The sequence below is a fragment of the Molossus molossus genome, unplaced genomic scaffold (genome assembly GCF_014108415.1).
Source record: "Molossus molossus isolate mMolMol1 unplaced genomic scaffold, mMolMol1.p scaffold_m16_p_12, whole genome shotgun sequence".
In the NCBI taxonomy this organism is placed as follows: Eukaryota; Metazoa; Chordata; class Mammalia; order Chiroptera; family Molossidae; genus Molossus; species Molossus molossus.
Window position 1 is genome coordinate 29,726,766 of NW_023425347.1, and position 18,535 is coordinate 29,745,300.

At 48.0% G+C, this 18,535-nt stretch overlaps 1 pseudogene; it reads left to right on the forward strand.

The window, feature by feature from the left end:
* LOC118626260 overlaps nt 1-18,535 on the forward strand; it is a 45,643-nt pseudogene that overhangs the window by 21,411 nt on the left and 5,697 nt on the right.

Sequence of the window (18,535 nt, forward strand, 5' to 3'; positions counted from 1 at the left end):
TGGGAATAGAGGGATCATATCTCAACATAATAAAGGCCATATATGAAAGACCTACATCCAACATCATACTCAATGGGCAGAAACTAAAAATATTTCCATTAAGAACAGGAACAAGACAGAGATGTCCACTTTTGCCACTCTTATTTAACATAGTACTGGAAGTCTTAGCCACAGCAATCAGACACGAGGAAAAAATAAAAGGGATCCAAATTGGAAAGGAGGAAGTGAAACTGTCATTATTTGCAGATGACATGATATTATACATAGAAAATCCTAAAGACTCCATCAAAAATCTACTAGACTTAATAAATGAATTTGGCAAAGTAGCAGGATACAAAATTAACATCAAGAAATCGACAGCATTCTTGTACACCAATGATGAACTCACAGAAAGAGAAACTGAAAAAACAGTCCCATGTACCATCGCGGCAAAAAAATTAAGATACCTAGGAATAAACTTAACCAAAGAAGTAAAGGACCTATTTGCAGAAAACTACAGGACATTGAAAAAAGAAATAGAGGAAGATATAAAAAAGTGGAAGCGCATACCTTGTTCATGAATTGGAAGAATTAACATCATTAAAATGTCCATACTACCCAAAGCAATCTATAGATTCAATGCAATCCCCATCAAAATACCAACGACATATTTCACAGAACTAGAACATATACTTCAAAAGTTCATATGGAACCAAAAAAGTCCCCGAATAGCCACAGCAATTTTGAAAACGAAGGACAAAGTAGGTGGGATCACAATACCAGATATCAGGTTATACTACAAAGCGACCATAATCAAAACAGCCTGGTACTGGCACAAGAACAGGCATATAAACCAGTGGATCAGAACTGAGAACCCAGAAATGGACCCAAGGCAATATGCTCAATTAATATTTGACAAAGGTGGCAAGAGCATACAGTGGAGTAAAGACAGTGTCTTTAATAAATGGCATTGGGAAAATTGGACAGCTACATGCAAAAAAATGAAACTAGACCATCAACTTACACCATACACAAAAATAAACTTAAAATGGATAAAAGACTTAAATGTGACCCATGAATCCATAACAATTCTAGAAGAAAATGTAGGCATCAAAGTTTCGGACATCATATGCAGCAGAATGTTCACTGATACATCAGCTAAGGCAACAGAAACAAAGGAAAAAATGAACACATGGGACTACATCAAACTCAAAAGCTTCTGCACAGTGAAAGATATAATCATCAAAACGGAAAGGCTACCCACTGTGCGGGAGAGCATAATTGCCAATGATATATCAGATAAGGGGTTAATTTCCAATATATAGAGAGTGCTCATACAACTCCACAAAAGGAAAACAAAGAACCCAATTAAAAAATGGGTAGAGGAACGAAATAGACACCTCTCCAAACAGGACATGCAAATGACTAAGAGACATATGAAGAAATGCTGAACATCACTAATCATCAGAGAGATGCAAATTAAAACAACAATGAGGTAGCCCTGGCCGGTTTGGCTCAGCAGTTAGAGCGTCGACCTGCGGTCCTGAGAGACCCGGTTCGGTTCCCGCTAAGGGCGCGTACCTCGGTTGCAGTTTGTCCCCGGCCCTGGTCGGTTGTGCAGGTGGCAGCCACTTGATGTGTTCCTTTCCCATCGATGTTTCTCTCTCTCTCTCTGTTCCTCTCTCTCCCTCCCACTCTACCTGAACAGAAAATGGAAAAATGTCCTCCGGTGAGGATAAAAAACAACAACAACAACAACAATGAGGTATCACCTCACACCTGTCAGAATAGCCACCATCAACAAATCATCAAACAACAAGTGTTGGTGAGGGTGTGGAGAAAAGGGGACTCTAGTACACTGCTGGTGGGAATGCAGACTGGTGCAGCCACTATGGAAAACAATATGGTGTTACCTCAAAAAATTGAAACTTGAACTTCCATTTGACCCAGTGATCCCGCTTCTAGGAATATACCCTAAGAAGCCTGAAACACCAATCAGGAAGAATATATGTACCCCCATGTTCATAGCAGCACTATTTACAACAGCTAAGGTCTGGAAACAGCCCAAGTGTCCATTAGTAGACGAATGGATAAAAAAGCTGTGGTACATATACACAATGGAGTACTATGCAGCGGTAAGAAAGAAAGATCTCTTATCCTTTGAGACGACATGGAGGGACCTGGAAAGTATTATCCTAAGTGAAATAAGCCAAGCAGAAAAAGACAAATACCACATGATCTCACTTATATACGGAATATAATGAACATAACAGTCTGAGGAATACGGTAGACCCAGAAACATGGAAGTAGGGCACAGACTGACATCCCTCAGAAAAGGGGGTGGAGGGATGGGAAGAGATAAAACACAGAACTTATATGCATGTACGCATAAACAATGGACGTGGACAACAAAGCTGGGGACGGGGTGTGGGGGATGGGGAGGAGGGTATCAATGGGGTAAAAAAAGGAGAAACATCTGTAACAACAACAACAACAAAAATTTTAAAAGAAAAAAAAAAAAAAGAAATGTGGAGAATAATGCCTAAACACTGGGGCTGTTATAAAAGCATACAAGCTACTTTATGTGACAGGGCATTGCAAGTTCAAAATTCCATCTTTATTGATTGTTTGCCTTTTGTGTCTATAATGGCCTCTCCAGCCATAACCCCAGATATGTGTCCCACCTGGATCAAAACTAATCACCTTGGTGATGAATGGTGCTCCAGCCTGCCAGGCCCAGTCTAGTTCTCAGCCTTCTGTGTCCACAGTGAGGCCATTACATTTCCACCAGCAAGATTCTCTCCCCATCTCCCAAACCAGTCAAGGCTGGAAGTAGAATAGAGAGTATTTCACCAGTTCTAGACCAAGGGGTAAAGGCATAAGGGCCCCTTGCTTTAGTTTCAACACTGAGCCAGTACCTAGAATCTGACAAGGTGGCTCTCATTTTGTTCCTGAGCCCCAGCCCTCAGTACTCCAGACCCTGCCTTGTTCTCACCAGCCCTTTCTAAGTAGGAGACTCCTGAATCCCAGGATGGTGATTGGGGCCTTACTTCATGGGGCTCCCATGATGACAACGGCCTGGGCTTCTAAATCCCGCCCCCTCTCTGTGTTTGAGCACGTTTTGCTGCTTTGCCTTGGGCCCCACCTTCCTTGACTCCTTACCCAGCCCACCATTGCCATGTACATATAGACATCCTTCCTGGCCAACCAGATGGAGTTCTCTACCTGTATTGACAGAGGAGATCAAGTCTCTCAGTTCCAGTCCCACCTGAGTGGGAGGGCATAGGTACAATATTTCACCTGGTCTCCTACTCAGTCCTGATCTAAGTAACCACTAGTGATGAATTCTAAAATAAGACCTAACAAATGAAATAACCAGAGCACCTGGTATTTATGTCCACTCACACATGACCTTAGGAGCTCTGATGTGCCAAAGCCCTGCCTGACTCTAAGACAGTCTACACTTTCCTTCAGTGAGGAGTTGAGAAGGAGAGGCTGTCTGTGGACAGAGATGTTAACCTGAACTTGGTTACTTTGGGTGTATGACCTTATACTTTGTCTATACTCCAAAACTTTAAAAGCACACATTTACTCTCAGAGGCTGTTGGAATCATTGTTCATCCCCGAAGGAAAACCAACCATGAGAGAAATACAGGGAAATGGAATTAGACAGAAAATGGTAGAGGACCTCATGTCTGACGACACTGAAGTGACCCTTGATTACATGCCTGCAGTTAGTATCCTCTTCTCACACACTGCCAATTACCCAGCAGAGGGAACTTGACCACTTCTTAGAAAATAGTTTCACACTACAATAAGTAGAGAAGAGGAAGAATAATAAATTCATTGCATCATCAAGTTCTTAAGCTAGGTTTTGATATATTAAAAACTAAATTTCAGCAATGGTTGAAACTCACTTTTTTGTTTAGGAAAATAAAAAAAGGTCAGAAGGGCACAGAGATCTAGCCGAGGCATCCTTACATATAACTATTTATTGTCAATCCTTTGCTCAGACACAAGCTTATGAAGAACAGATGCAGCCAACTTACTTATGTCCGAGGAAGCACATATAAGCAAGCACAGAACATTAGCAGCTACTGGGGGAAGGAAGTGATTATAAAACAGAAACGAGCCCTGGCCGGTTTGGCTCAGCGGTTAGAGCGTCGGTCTGCGGTCCTGAGAGACCCGGGTTCGGTTCCCGCTAAGGGCACGTACCTCGGTTGCAGTTTGTCCCCGGCCCTGGTAGGCTGTGCAGGTGGCAGCCACTCGATGTGTCCCTTCACATCGATGTTTCTCTCTCTCTGTTCCTCTCTCTCTCTCCCACTCTACCTGAACAAAAAATGGAAAAATGTCCTCGGGTGAGGATTAAAAAACAAAAAACAAACAAACAAAAAAACAGAAACGAAACATACTAATATACAATAGATTTTTAAATAAAAGCACATCGGCCCTGGCTGGTTTGGCTTATCGATTAGAGTGTCGGACTGTGGACTGCAGGGCCATGGGTTTGATTCCCAGTCAAGGGCATGTACTTCAGTTGCAGGTTCTATCCCCGGCCCCAGTAGAGGCCGTTCAGGAGGCAACCAATTGATGTGCTTCTCCCACATCAATGTTTCTCTCTCTCTCTCTCTCTCTCTCTCTCTCTCTCTCTCTCTCTCTCTCTCCCCCTCCCTTCCATTCTATTTGAAAAATCAATGAAAAAATATCTTCCAGTGAGGATTAACAGCAACAACAAAAAAGCACCCGTTCCCTCCACGAAATTATCTGGTCTCTGTCTAGCAGGACAGCACATCTGGCCTTCAGGAATTATTAGGAAACAGGAAGAGATTTTTGTTTCTCCTGTGTTGTTTCTCCTTCCTCTCTATGCATTGATGGCCAAGCCATATATGATAGGAAAATACTTTAATCTTAAGGTGATTGGCTTTTTATATTTTAGACTCATGGTGGGAAAAAAAATAACCCCCTCGTCCACTGAAACATAAAAAAAGAGTTTTATTGCCCCAGCCAGGTGGTTCAGTTGATTGAAGCATTGTCCCATATACCAAAAGGTTGCAGGCTTGATTCCTAGTCAGGGCATATACTCATATTGCACATTTGATCCCTGGTTGGGGAGCATGTGGGAGGGAACCAATCAATGTTTCTTTCTCTCACATTGATCTCTCTCTCTCTCTCTCTCTCTCTTTCTCTCTCCCTCTCCCCTCCTCTCTCTCTAAAATCAATAAAGAAAAAAAATTTTTAATTAAATTAAATTTAAAAAATCAGTTGCATTTCTATACACTAACAATAAGCTATTTGAAAAAGAAATTACAAAAACAATCCAATTTACAGGAGAATAAAAAGCAATAAAACACTTAGGAATAAATTTAACCAAGGAAGTGAAAATCTGTACACTGAAAAGTATAAATTGTTGATGAAAGAAATTGAAGAAGACACAAATAAATAGAAAGATATCTCATATTCATGGACTGGAAAAACTAATATTATAAAAATGTCCATAGTACCCAAAGTGATCTACAGAGTCAATGCAATCTCCACAAACATTCCAATGACATTTTCCACAGAAATTGAAAAAAAAAATCCTAAAATGCATGTAGAACCACCAAGGACTCTAAATAGCCAAAGCAATCTTGAGCAGGAAAAAAACTGGAGTCATCACACTGCCTGGTTACAAAATCTACGACAAAGCTATAGTAAGTAAAATAGCGTGGGACTAGAATAAAAACAGATGTACAGACCAATGCAACAGAATAGAAAGTCCAGACATAAATGCATGCATTTGTGGTCAACTGATCTTCAATAAAGTTGCTAAGAACACACAATGGGGAAAAAATAGTCTATTCAATAAATGGTGCTAGGAAAACTGTATATTCATATATAGAAAAGGTGTGAAATTCGACTCTTATTTCATACCATATACAAAAATCAACTCAAAATAGATTAATGACATAAATGTAAGATCTGGAATTGTAAAGCTAGTAAAAGAAAACCCTGGGGAAAAGCTTCTGAGCAATTTTTTCTGAGCATCTTTTCATATGTCTGAAGTCCAACTGTACCTTCACATTCTCTGTCTTTTTTTTTTTATCCTCACCCAAGGACATTTTTCCATCTTTTGTTCAGACAGAGTGGGAGGGAGAGAGAGGAAGAGAGAGAGAGAGAAACATCAACTCAAAAGGGACACAACGAGTGGCTGCCACCCGTACGACCAACCGGGGCCAGGGACAAACTGCAACCGAGGTACATGCCCTTAGCTGGGTCTCTCCGGACCACAGGCCGACACTATAACTGCTGAGTCAAACCAGCCAGGGCTCTCTGTCATTTTTTGATCAGATAGTTTTTCTGGTTTTTTTTTTTTCCAAAATCTTTATTGTTGGATGTAAAATGTATTACAGATGTTCCACATTTTTCCCCCATTGACCCCCTCCTCCCCACTCCCGCCCCCCTCCCACCTTTTCCCACACTATTGTCTGTGTCCACTGGTTATGCATATAAGTTCTTTGGTTTATTTCTTCCCACCCCCCAACCCCTTTCCCTTTGAGGTTTGTCAGTCTAGCAATGAATTTGTGCTTCTTAATTCCTTCACCTTTTTCACCCATTCCCCCAACCCCCTTCCCAACTGGCAACCAACAAAATGTTCTCTGTATCTATGAGAATGTTTCTGTTCTTCCTGTTCATTTTGTTTGTATATTCCATTGTTGATAGATATGTATTCATTGCCATTTTGTTTGTTCATACATTTTATCTTTTTCTTCAAAAAGACCCTTCATCTAAAAAAGCTGTGGTACATATACACAATGGAGTACTATGCAGCGGTAAGAAAGAAAGATCTCTTATCCTTTGAGACGACATGGAGGGACCTGGAAAGTATTATCCTAAGTGAAAGAAGCCAAGCAGAAAAAGACAAATACCACATGATCTCACTTATATACGGAATATAATGAACATAACAGTCTGAGGAATACAGTAGACCCAGACACATGGAAGTAGGGCACAGACTGACATCCCTCAGAAGAGGGGATGGGGGGGTGGGGGGTGGGAAGAGATAAACCACAGAACTTATATGCATGTATGCATGACCAATGGACATGGACAACTAAGCCAGGGACGGGGCGGAGGTGGGGTGGGGTGGGGGGTGCCAATGGGGTAAAAAGTTAAAATATCTGTAACAAAAAAATAAATAAAAATTCATAAAAAAAAAAAAAAAGACCTTCATCATTTCATATAATAACGGTTTGGTAGTGATGAACTCCTTTAACTTTTTCTTGTCTGGGAAAGTTTTTATATGTCCATTGATTCTAAATGACAGCTTTGCAGGATAGAGTAATTTTGGTTGTAGGTTCTTGGTTTTCATCACTCTGAATATTTCTTGCCACTCCCTTCTGGCCTGCAAAGTTTCTTTTGAGAAGTCAGCTGACAGCCTAATGGGAACTCCCTTGTAGGTAACTAACTGCCTTTCTCTTGCTGCTTTTAAGATTCTCTCTTTGTCTTGAACCTTTTGCATTTTTTTTTTTTTTTAATCCTCACCGGAGGACACTTTTCCATTTTTTGTTCAGGTAGAGTGGGAGGGAGAGAGAGAAACAGAGAGAGAGAGAGAGAAACATCGACGTGAAAGGGACACATCGAGTGGCTGCCACCCGCACAACCGACCAGGGCCGGGGACAAACTGCAACCGAGGTACGCGCCCTTAGCGGGAACCAAACCCGGGTCTCTCAGGACCGCAGGCCGACGCTCTAACCACTGAGAAAACTGGCCAGGGCCCTTTTGCATTTTGATGATGATGTGTCTTGGTGTGTGCCTCTTGGGGTTCATCTTGTTTGGGACTCTGTGCTTCCTGGACTTGTATGTCTGTTTCCTTCACCAAGTTAGGAAAGTTTTCTGCCATTATTGTTTCAAACAGGTTTTCGATTTCTTGTTCTCTCTTTTCTCCTTCCGGCACCCCCAAGATGCGAATGTTGGCACGCTTGAAGTTGTCCCAGAGGCTCCTTACACTATCCTCATTTTTTGGATTCTTTTTTCTTTTTGCTGTTCTGATTGGGGATTTTTTTGCTTCCTTATATTCCAAATCGATGGTTTGCTCCTTGGATTTACATACTCTGTTATTGAAGCTGTGTAAATTATTCTTTATTTCAGTTAATGCCTCCTTTAATTCTAACTGTGTATCCATGATTTCTAACTGGTCCTTTTTTATGCTCTTGAGGCCCTCCCCAAGTTCACTGAGGTTCTCACTAAGTTCATTGAGCATCCTTATAAGCAGTGTTTTGAACTCAGTATCTGTCAGGTTGCTTATCTCCCTTTCGCTTAGTTCTTTTATTGGGGTTTTGTTCTGTTCTTTCATTTGGGACCTGTTTCTTTGTCTCCTCATTTTGGCTGCCTCCCTGTGTTTGTTTCTGTGTATTACTTAATGAGAGGTATGGGGCTCGCTGAGACCCGATGCTGCTCGTTTGAAAGAATTTAGGGAAAACCTGAAGCAGGATCCAAGACAGGCCAATCCTTTGGTTAAGCAAGTAGCAACAGCTTGGGTGGGCCTGAAAGTTGGGTGGGGCGGGGCCTCAGGGAGTCAGCAGGGCGGGGCTACCAGTGTGAGCCAGGTTGCTGGAGTCCCAGATATGGCTTCTGTCTGCCGCCCCCGGGAAGGGCTCACCAAAGGAACAAAGGCCTCTGACAGCACGTTTGTCCCCGAGGAAGCCCCCTCTCCAGCCCTCGCTCCAATGCCAAACAGCTCAGTTCTTCCCTGTATGTCTCTGGCGCCCCTCGAGCTGCCTCCCCTCCGAGCTTAGAGGGAGAGAGTCCGATAAGTCCGTGCGCGGGCCCTTTAAGGAGCTGCCTGGGGCTCCAGCCGCGTCAGCTTCCCTGAGCCTCAGTTCCCGCTGGTTTTTCCAGCCAGAAGTTATGGGGACTTCTCTTCCTGGCACTGGAACCCTGAGCGGGGCACCTGGTGTGGGACGGGGACCCCTCAGTCCTCAGGGAGGACCTTCCCAGCCGCGGGAGCCTCCTGATTTTTATCCGCCACACGTGGGTGTGGGACCATCCCGTCCGCCTCCGCCCCTCCTACCAGTCTGGATGTAGCTGCTTTTTTTAATTCCGTAGTTGTAGGACTTCCATTCAGCTTGATTTCAGGCGGTTTTGAATGATGGTTGTTCTGTAGTTTAGTTGTAACTTTGATGTGGTTGTGGAAGGACGTGATACCGCGTTTACCTACGCCACCATCTTGACCGGCTTTTCTGTTGTTGATAAACTGTATGAGTTCCTTATCTTATACTGTCTTAAACAACCGCAACCAGAGTTGCTTCTTAGTTGTGTGTGACCTTTACTTTTTCTCTTGACAACTAAGAAAAGAGATTATGGGTGTTTGTGTTGTAAAAGCTGATTTATGAGATCTTGTATGGGGAGTTTAGTTACCAGCCTTTCCAGAAAATAATATTCATTTCACAAACAAGCCACAAATCATAGACTAAAGAATAGCAATTTGGCGAGGATCTGATTGTTTTTTACACATTATTAAAATTTTCAAACATATATAGAAGTAGATAGAACTTTATAATGAGTTTCCATGCATCCACCAACCAGCTTATATGTGGATAACTTATAGCCACTGTCGTTGAATTTATAATTCTACTCACTCTCCCTGTTCCCTTTATATTTGAAAGCCAACCCTAGATCACTGTATCACTTTATGTATACATCTAAACATCTCTAAAGATAAGAACTCTTAAAAATTAAATATAATACCTTTATCACAAACACAGTTAACAGTAGCTGGTTAATATTAATAATATCTTATTAATTTTCTCAAAAGTGTAATAATTTTTTAATAGTTTTTTTTTGGAACCAGGATCCAAGTGAGGTTTCCACGCTGACGGTTGTTATGTCTCCTGAGTGCCTTGTCTCCCGTGGGCTCCCTCCGGTTCTCTTTCCCTGTTTATGTCTGAGGCAGAAACAAGGCTGATTCTCTTGCAGAGTGTCACAGGGACTGGTTTTTGCAAGCTGTATGTCCTTGACATTCAGGAACAGTTCTTTATGTTTCCTGTAAAGTGATCATTGAATCCAGATGCCTAATTGGATTCTCTTTTCATTTTTTGGTTGTTGCAGGACCACTTTATAGGTGGTGTACGCTCTTCTTTCGGGAGACATTGGGTTTTTCCTTTTTATGATGTTAATAGCTGATAGTGTTCAGTAATCAGTGATGACATTCTATTCTGCTGTTCCTTCGACACATGTAAGCTGAATACTTCTGTGGAGAGGACTTCCTCCCCTATCCTTTGGTCTCCCAATGTTATCTTTATTTGGAAAGGCAGGGTAAATGCCTGCATCTTTAATAGTATTGACAGTGCCCAAGATAAAGTGTGACTTTACTAGCATCCTCCAAATGTGATGGATTAACTGTTGCCTTTTTAAAATATCACTATAAACTCGTATGTTTACATGTGTCTGTGTTTCAGTCAGTTGTAGGGATCACGGTCGTCGCTGCCCAGATTTGCCCACCCACACCGGGGAGCCCATTCAGGTCGACCCCTGAGTCTTTTTGAATGACCTCGGTGATCTCTGTAGATCCTTTGCAATCTTGTGTGATATGATGTTCCAGGTCCATCTGTACATGTCCCGCTCCAGACCTGGAATCAGATATTTCCCTGAGGGGCCCGGGTTCCTTTTCATGGGCATGGCATTAAGAAAACAGTGTGAGCCCTGTGGGGTACTAATTGCTGATGTGTGGGTCACTTCTGTAGGATGAGTTACTTGGCACAGCTATAGAAAGTTTTTTGGAAGATGAAGTGATTATTTCAGTTCCAATTTGTGGCCTTAGCCATCTTCTGCATCGCCGTAGGCTGTTCCTTGGTCACAAGGGACTGGTAGCTGCCCACAGCTGGGGTCCCGGTGGGTGGGTGCCCCTTCCGATTCCTCAGCCCTGTGGGCCACATGCCTTCTGAGAGCTGTTTTCCACAGCTGCATCGTGGCTGTGGCCGGGGTGGACTCTGCAGGAGCCTTTGAGTCCCCTGCTGAGGGTCCTCTGCCCGCTGCAGCCCCTGCCCCAGCCCCGCCACCTCTGCTACCAACAGTGGCCCCAGGTGATGCAGGGTGGCGGTTCCCGTCGCTGGCCGGCTGTGGGAAGGAGGCCCATGGCCCGCCATGCTCCCCTTTTTTGTCTTGCAGATGGGCTGCTGTGGCAGGAGCCAGAGACAGGTCCTCCCAGAACCTCTCCAAACAGGTCAAAGCAGACATCGCCACCTCGCCTGCCCAGAGTGAAGGGCAGGTTGAAGCCCCTCCACAAATACCAGGCTACATCCTGGGCCACTTCCTGATCTCGGCCGTGGCCATGCTCGGCATCTCCATTCCCACGCTGCCTAGTATGTGGAAGCGCATCGCGCACGGAATATCCTTTTACTGGGCGCACCTGCCTGTTGTCCAGAGAGGGGGCGACGGAAGGACTCCTCCGGCAGAGCGCAGAGCGGGCTCCAGACACCCGCCTGCCGGCGCTCTCCCTCTGAGCCCTGTCCTCACACTGAGTCAACCCCAGCGTCATCCCCTGATCCCAGCTCACCACCACATGCCCCTGCCACTCCCTGGCTGCCTGACTGCCGCCACCCGCCCCCACTCACACACCCAATCTCCTGTCTGCTCCCTGGGAGGCTCGCTGAGTCGGTGTCCGGCACAGAGTGCAGATGCTCCCGCAGAACCCACGCCCCTCACCCGCGGTTGGTGCAGAGAGTGCGCCTGGCTTCAAGGGGGCAGCAGAGAGGGCCCCAGCGGACACAGGAAGTAGTGTGGCCTGGACACCAACCGTTCACAGCGATGCACAGGGGTTCGTGTGCCGTCCAACAAGAAGAGTGAGTTTAATGAAGACTTTTCAAACTCTGCTGAGGCCTCGGCAGGCACAGCTCGTGTGCTCCCCACGGGCCTCTGCCAGGCGCTGCTATGGGACCCTGTCCCATGACACAGCTCTCCAGGTCGGCCCGCACAGGGCTCACTGGGGGGTTTCAGGTCTGAGACCCTCCAGGAGTGGCTGGGCTCTGGGTTCCGCTCAAGAAGACACCTGCCTTCGTGCCTCAGCGCTGTGCCTCAGGGCGGCTTGAGGCTCTGTGTCTCCTGTTTGATCCTCTGGCAACATCAGCTCTTTCAGGCCAGGCCTGTGAGTGCTGCCCCCTGCCCCCACCCCTGCGGAGCAGCGCAGTGGGCCCCGTAGAGTTCCCCTGGTTGCTGCTACAAGTACCCTAGACTGGGCGGCTTAAGCAGAGACATTGACTCTCCCTGGGTTCTGGAGCCACAAGTCTGAGGTCAGGGTGTGGGCAGGGCCACACTCCCTCTGCAGGCTCCAGGGGAGGACCGGGTCCAGGCCGCCCCCCAGCTCTGGGGGCTCCGGTGTCTCCAGGCTTGTAGATGGCTTCCTCTGTGTCCTCACATGGCCGTTCCTCTGTTCTACTGTCTGCTCCAAAGGACACCAGTCACACGGATAAGGACCCACCCTACGGGCCTCATCTTAACTTGGTCATCCACGAAGACCCTGTTTCCAAATAAGACCATACTTACGGTCCTGAGAGTTAGAACTGCAACATCTCTTGGGGGACACAGTTGAGCCCCTAACTGAGGGTTTTGCCTATGTGCTGGATTATAGCCCATTATCTTCATTCTCTTTGACCCATAACTCAGCTCTGTTTGGCTCCGTGTCTTTGTCCAGGGGTCACACTGACCTCGTATCTGCTTTATGGTGCAGCAAGCAGTTGGGGCTCAGCTGCACCCCTGCCCATACCTGCCCTGGCCACCCCTCCCCCAGGGAGCTCAGTGTCCTTGCCCTAAGTGGTGGACACAGGATGCCCAAGGCTCGGGCTGCCCTAGGAACACATTTGCCAGTCCAGTTTCCCACAGTTAGGGCCCCACACCCACCAGTGTCATCCCGGGGTAGGACAGCAGGTGACTGTGGCAGCGGCACCCTGAGGTGGGCCCTGCCCTCGGCCTCCTCCTGCTGCAACAAGAGGAGAGGGGAACAGTGTTGGGGGGGCCTGTCCCGGGCTGGGCCTTCTGCCCTGTTCACCAGCACAGATGGTTGTGAGGAAACCTTCCAGCTGTTCTCGGGACAGCTCCTGCAAACCCCCAGGGCTGGTCCTATGGCTCCTGATTTGAAGCGAAAGTGTGACCAGGAACCCCCTTCCTTTTTCTCTTTGTTATAACCTTGAGCCTAAAATAGTTGCCTCTAAGAGTGAAGCAGGGCACGCGAGAGTGTGACCCCATTCCTGTGGCCCTTCCATGCCAGGGGCTCAGCCTCCCTCAGGGAACATCACTGAGTGGGAACAGCCAGGTCACCTGGGGCAACGTGTGCCCAACTTTCCCTCGGTGGTCAGTCCTGTGGGTGACCTGTCAAGGGGCCGATTCGGATCTGGTTATGTGCTGATTGCTGGCCAGGGCGTTTGCTCTGTGTTATTGGTGGATGTATACACCAGTGGGAGTTGGGTATCCCTGTCCCCAATGGGTGCTGGGTGTCAGGTTCTTGTGATATCTTGAGAAAAAAAATTGTCTAAGACTCACACAGGGGAATGAGTGGTGTTATTTGCATGTAGTTACATCCCCCAGTGTCTAAAGTTCCAGTTCCCTTAAACCAGTCCTGGGTTTTCAGCAGAACTAGAAGCAGGGCCTGTGCCCAGAGTTGCCAGTCCATGGTGGGGTTGAGTCCGGGGTAGCCTCAGGCTAATCACAGTCCACTGGCCCATCCAGCGGGGGCTCACAGGGTGGTGAGGTATGTGGCCACTATGGAGCCTAAGAGCGCCGAGAGCCAGGCGTCAGGTGTGACCTGCATGAGAGAGAGAGAGAACTCCCTTTGTTTAGGGGTTTAAATATCAAGTCCTCCCACACTTGTATTGGCCATGCCTACACGCCCACTCTGGTCAATGCCCTGGTCCTAGGTATGACTGCAGGCAAGCTTTTTCCACATCACCCAGGCCTTACTGGGCATGGGTCTAAGCTGCCTCAATCCAGTCCCTTCCTGCCTCGCCCTGCGGGGAAGAGACTTGGAGAATATTAAACTAGCTTCCTGGCTAAGCTGTATAAAGGACATGACTATATTATTTAGTCTCCTCTTTGCTCCTTTCCTGTTATTAATAACCAAGTTATTACAATGGTGTCAAGACAAGAGGGTGCACTTAAGTCCTTGTTTTGGACAGCTTCCTGTCCGAGGAGGCCATGGACAACTTAGACTACTGTGTCTAAGCAAGACACTCACCTAGACTCTCAGGGTCCCTGTCCACTGGGAGCCTCACCACTTTGTTTCCAAGGAACACATTTTGAGAAGGAGCCTACCCATGGCCTGCAGTTTTGCGAGCACCTAAGAAGCAGGAGGCCTCAGGAGGCTCCGCAGAGCTGACCAGGTGGGCTGAAGTCAGAAGCCTGTGGCAAACCGTTTGAAGCTAAGAATCAATGTGATGAGTGCCATCCAGAACACTGGCATGATGTGTGAGCCAGCATAGACATGGGGCAAAGGCCTTGGGCCTCACGGCTCTGTCCCAGTCTCACCTGCTGCCCAAGGGGAGGTCCCATCAGCCATCTGGCCAACCCTCTTGTCCATTCACCCATATCACTGGCTACCAAACGCCCCAAACCTTCAGAGTGCAGCTTGGTGCCCACTTGTGCACACAGGCCGTTCCCGCGGTGAAGCTCATGGGAGCCACACCCTTAGAAATAAAACTGTTCACCCTTTGTGACACCTTAGCTCTAATCTGAAAGCCTCCCTCTAGCAGGCTCTGCTTTTCCTTCCTGGAGGGAGAAGTGGAGCAGCAAGAGCTGTTTTGTGTCTCTGCCACTAGCTGGGCCCACAGCTCCTGGCCAGGCAGCAGAGCCTGGACCCCTCCTGCCATGCTGACCAGGCCCAGGTCTGAGTTATTCCTTGACAACCCTCCAACAGGTGACTGTGGAACTTTAACATCCTCCTTACAGTCTGTATAACATGCATTACCATCGACACAGCAGACGAGAACGTGAGGGACAAGAACATTACACTGAACTGCTTACTACTCACATTCCACAGAGTATAAGAGTCATCATGTGACCGAGAATCTATACTGTTCTGTGTGGGGTCACTGTGAGAGGGCCCGGACATAAGGCCAGGCAACAGCAATGGCCCTGCACCCACTCGGTGGCCTGCCGAATTTAACACTACAGCCACTTGTAAGGGGCACCGTGGTGCTGTTTGTCCTACGAGCAAGGGCTGTTTTCCTGCAGCCATTTGGTGCTGTGGCCACAGACACACTACATCCACCCTCTCCAAGCCCAGTGCTGACCTAGAAGCAGGAGAGCACTGTCTTTCTGAGCTTTCTCCAGATGAGCCCCTTCCCCACCAGATCACGGGGCTGGTCAGGAACTGAGGTCTCTAGTGGCTCTGGGAACGTAAGTGATCAGAGGATAAATGGGGCAGCAAAAAGTCTGGCTCCCTTTCCTTAATCTCAGCCCCGCCTGCTCTCCACGAGGAAGCCCCTTCCAGCCCCTTGGACCACCCTCGTGTGCATTGACCTATTTCTGTCTCCCCCCAACCCCAGCCTTCGGAGTGCAGCTTGGGGCCCACCTGTGCGCACAGGCCGTTCCCTCAGTGAATCGATCGGAGCCGCATCTCTAGGTAAACTGTCCGCCCTTCGTGGGACCATGTCTCCCACTTGAAGGCCTCTCTCCAGAATCACAGAGCTGGTCAGCAGCCTGGGGTCTTTAGTGGTCTTGGGGACATAAGTGAGTGGCCGGGAAGAAGGCCCAGTGATTCAGGGCAGGATTCAAGCTGCCTCCAGGTCAAACCCTGGCTTCGTGAGGCAGATGTGGCTGAGGGAAGTTACCCGCCTCCCCGGCACAGGTCCTCTCTGACGGGGCGACTGCTGCCCGTTTCTCCTGCTCTAGGCAGAGGGGACTCTGACCCATCTCCCGCCTGGCCAGGTTCCTGACAGGCTGCTGCTCTCTGATTGTTCCTTCCAGGAGCTCCAACGTCAAACGCTGCCGGGCCTACGACAAATGCGTTGCTGGCTTTGACCGTCACCGCAGTGGTTCAACAACTGCACTAGGAGCCTGGTCACTGGAAAGGCGGCTGGGACAGAGGGCGAAGAGGAGAAAAAGGGGAGGGCCAGTGGGCTGGGGGCCTCATGGGCTAGAGTTGGGCTGTGTTTCATGACCCAGCCCAGCAGCACACAGGGTCCCTCCTGTGTCCTTGTCTGGTTCTGAAGCAGGTTTGGATGGAGCCGACCCTGGACAGGCCATGTGAAGTCTGTCCTCACAAAGCACATCGCTGGAGAGCCTGATTAGGGTTAGAGAGGAGCTGCCCCTGTGCACAGGACACAGGTTGGGCTGACCGGTCCTAGACCTGCTGGCCTGGGTCCCTTCGCTTTCTGCCCATCAGGCCCCGAGCACAGAGCATGTGGGCAAGGAGTCCTGGCTGGGAGGGCCCTGGCCTGGATACGTGGGAGCAGGGAACAGCAGGCTGCCCCGTGGGCTGCGGACTATGGACACCCTGAAATCTTGCACTGAATTTCTAGGTGGCCCAGGTGGCTGGCCACGTAACACCCATCTCTGAGAATCAGTTTACCTTTGTGAGCTGAGGCTGTTTCCCCTTCTTATATCCTCTGGTGGGCATTACATGAGATCACTGCATGTTGTGAGGCGACATAAAACTGTAGGTGTGATCAGTAGTGGTCACCTAGAAATGCTCAGCCCTGGCCAGTTTAGCTCAGCAGTTAAGGCATCGACCTGCAGTCCAGAGAGACCCAGGTTCGGTTCCCGCTAAGGGCACGTGCCTCAGTTGCAGTTTGTCCCCGGCCCTGGTTGGTCATGCGGGTGGCAGCCACTCAATGTGTCCCTTTCACATCGATGTTTCTCTCTTTCTCTCTCTCTCTCTCTCTCCCTTCCTCCCTCCCACTCTATCTGAACAAAAAATGAAAGTGTCCTCGGGTGAGGATAAAAAAAAAAAAGAAGTGCTCAAAGTACAAAAAGCAGGACATAAAAGGGCTGAGAGCTCTATGATGCAACCAGGGCAGAATTCAGGGTATTCGAGGTTGCCCACACTGAGGGGACATGTAGGCTCTTGTCCTGGGCCACCTGGGCTGCCTGAGCCCCCCACAACGTGGGGAGGGGCTGGCACTGGTGTCTGCTGTTGGGAGCTGTCGTCAGGTCTGTGCCATGTCTCCTTTTCCTGCACGGGATTCTCTTCAGCTCAGTGGCCTCCATGTCAGCTAGGTTATCATCCTCTTGTACATTTTAATCCAGCAATGTGTAAACCGTGGGTGCTCCACACGGATTCCTACTATGGAAGTATATGTTGCTGCTTTCTGATTGGCTTCTCCTTGGGGTTCTTCCGTGACTTAGCCTCACCCTCCAGCCATCTTCCTGATCAAAGTCTTTGTAAGAACGAGGTGGAACGAGGCGGTGCAGGGTCTCCAGAAGTGCAAGTTTATTGGGAATCAGCCTGCCGGACTACCTCTAAGGAGAGAGAAGCAACCGGCTTGTACAGACTAGGGATTTTTAAACTCAGGGCTGGGGGGGGCGGGGGTCATTCAGCCAAGGAGATGTGGTCATCTTTGATTGGTCGGGCCTGGGCTCTCCCAAGTTCTTGCTTGGTCGGGGGCTGGGGTCTCCTGAAACTTGTTTTTCTAGTCGAGTGACCATTTACAGTTTTGGGCGGGTTAGGATGGTTCCATCATCCCATTCCTCCTGACTGGAGTGATGGGTTTTGGTTTCTTGGAATGAGAGGTTTCGGGCAGTAATATGGAAGTTAAGAGCTAACAGTCTTCCTTTCAGGCTGTTCGCCCGGATTTCCCTAGGCTGGGTGAGTGGAGTGGGGTGCCGGAGCTGGAGAGTGCCTGGCACCTCTCCCTCGGCCGAGGGCCCAGTGTCCACACTTCAGCCCAGCAGTTTCCCACATACCAGGGAGGCAGGTTTGGGGTCTGAAGGCATTAGGCATCAGAGAGTGGGGTCTGCACTCGGTCCCCCGCATTTGGTCATGGATGGGAGCAAGATGGGACAGGGCCTGGGGTGACTGCAGACTTCATGGTATCAACACAGCTTCTGCATGGACTCTGTCCTGGATGCCTCTCGAGCCCTGCAATGCGGCAGTTCGTAGCCATCGCCTTTGGGTGCCACATAAGGGACCTGGGCTCCAGCCCTTTTCTAGAGAGAGAGAGAAATGAGAAAACTGAATAAACTGTAATCTAATTGACACTAACATTGCAGTGTGAATTTTCTAATTGGATACTGTACTAGTTAGGAAGATGTCACCATTGGTGGAAGATGGGTAAAGAACTCACAGGACTCTATGTACTATTTTTGCATCTTTATGTCTATAATTATTTCCACAATGGTTTTATAAAAAGCAAAACAATCAATTATATTCATATGAATAGCAACCAAAAAGTTTAAAAATACTATTTATATTGAAAAGCATAAACTACCTACAAATCAATCTAACAAAAGCCAGCATGCGGCGCGCCCAGGCTACCTGATGCCCGAGCGGGGGCCCAGGATGAACTATCGCTGGAGGAGCTGTGCTGGCACTTCTGCTACCCGCCCTGCCTGAGCCGCATCACTGCCAAGCTGGCTGTCCTGTCCCCTG